This window comes from Palaemon carinicauda, chromosome 9 (assembly GCF_036898095.1).
Source record: "Palaemon carinicauda isolate YSFRI2023 chromosome 9, ASM3689809v2, whole genome shotgun sequence".
Taxonomy (NCBI): Eukaryota; Metazoa; Arthropoda; class Malacostraca; order Decapoda; family Palaemonidae; genus Palaemon; species Palaemon carinicauda.
In genome coordinates, this window is record NC_090733.1 from 107720201 (window position 1) to 107722115 (window position 1915).

At 30.9% G+C, this 1915-nt stretch overlaps 1 protein-coding gene across 1 annotated transcript in view; it reads left to right on the forward strand.

The window, feature by feature from the left end:
* Window positions 1-624: 624 nt before the first annotated feature.
* Window positions 625-1915, forward strand: part of LOC137646826 (uncharacterized) — a 4712-nt gene continuing 3421 nt past the window's right edge. Inside the window, exon 1 of the mRNA XM_068379904.1 lies at window positions 625-708. The gene's annotated coding sequence lies outside the window, so the exon portion shown is untranslated. The remainder of the gene's footprint in view (window positions 709-1915) is intronic.

Genomic DNA, 1915 nt, shown 5'->3' on the forward strand with positions numbered 1-1915 from the left:
CAGGTTGCCAGAACAGAGGAACAGTGAGGTAATTCTAATCTCGCGGGTGTAGCGGGTCATGGTGGAACATAAACTATTAGGACTTGGTGAAATCTGGGTTATGGTTCTTTAGTTTCAGTTACTTCAATGAACCATATATTTTTTCAACGGCTTGTCCTTTTTTCTTTTCTTTTTTTCCACCCAAAAAGCTCCGGGCTTTTCACTGTGATCCCCATAATCCTATAAAGGAAGGGGTCCAAAAACTCAAACGGATGGTTGCTCAAATGATCATGGTCAGATACTTAAAATCAAGTTAGTGTTTAGAAAAAAATTTAGTTTATTTGGCTAAAAGTTCAACAATCATATAGGTACTCTTATTTAGACTAGGTACATAATTGTTACATTCTATATTTAACAGCTATTATCTTTTTTTTCTTTTTTTTTTTAAATCTACGTTCTGTTTATACTTCAAAAGCTGTGTGCATAAAGACTGTAGCCTATACACTTTAGAATAGTAAAGTCATGGGACCACAACAGACAAACTGTTATTTTATATTAATTTCTCCTTAAGGGCTTCTTTTATTCTCCTCATTGGCTGTTTTCTGGTCCAATACTGCAGAGGAACCGCAGACTATCTACAGGACCTTCGGTAATTCTATCGTATACATTCAAAGGCATTCGGCATTCCACTTTATCGAAGCACTTGGAGAACAGTCTTGCTTTCCTTTTGTAAGCATGAATATAGTCTTTCGGGTATATACTCTGTAAAGTTTAGTACCCAAGCTCTTATTTCTGTAAGTTTTGTTTGTGCCATAGAGCTTTCTGAATGCTGGATTAGTATTTAATGCAAGAGTTATTGTTAAATACTCTTATAGCATCTCTTAAATTTAAGGCACGAATATTAGAGTATGCAGTTAATGTGTGCAATGAGTCTCCAGATTAACTGTTTAAAAAGTTTTACCAATAATCAAAGAACCTCGGTTAAGAAAATATTAGGGTAAAAAATTAAGTGTAAAGTATTAGTAATAAATTTTCAAAATATAATCTATTATAAGTTTAGTAGTACCCAAACAATACGTTCGAAAGAGTTGTCGAAGTTAATCCTATGAAATTAGTAGTGCTGGAAAGAATAGTTTTAATTGTTGCCAAACATTAGGTGTGTTAATTTCTTTAATGTGTTTTGTAAAAACTTAAGCTTCCAAAATAAATATTTATTAAAGGTGTACATAATTAACTATTTTCTTATTGATGTGGTACAGAATTGGTGTGGTAATACTTTTTTCTCTATAATTGATGTCTTATAAAAGGTATATTACGAAAAATAGTCTACATTGAATGTAATAGGGTCCAGACTGTTTTACATAACTTTCAGTAGGTGGGTTACTTCAGTCATTGGGTTACAGGCGATACTACATTTTTTTTTCTCTTCTTTTTTTTTCGGACATACTACTTTTTTTTCGAGGCCATACTTTAAATGTAATTTGGGCTAGAATATTAAACTACGAAAATCTCGGGTAGGAATGCTAGGAATATTATAAACTACGAGAGTCTCAAAACTAGGAACTCTTAAATGTTTGAAATAATTTATATAAGCCACTAGGATGGAAACAGAAGAAAGTAGCAAAAACTTAACATTGCAATAGTATAAAAGCCTTGCCTTATACTATAGTTTAATTTTTAAGTTTTACTGTTTAATTTTCTAAGTTTCATAGATGCAGCTTTGCTGCCCACTTGTATAAACTTTACTTTGTCAGTGATAACACGAATGTCTGTTTAATTTAAAAAAAATATTTAAACTTATTAAAAAATATTTAAACTTAAGTCTAATAAGACTTGTGTAGTGTAAATATGCTAACTGCAATACTATCAAATTTTTCATTGATTCTTTAACAAATGAAATGCTTATTGATATTAAGTTTTAATATAGAATTAGATT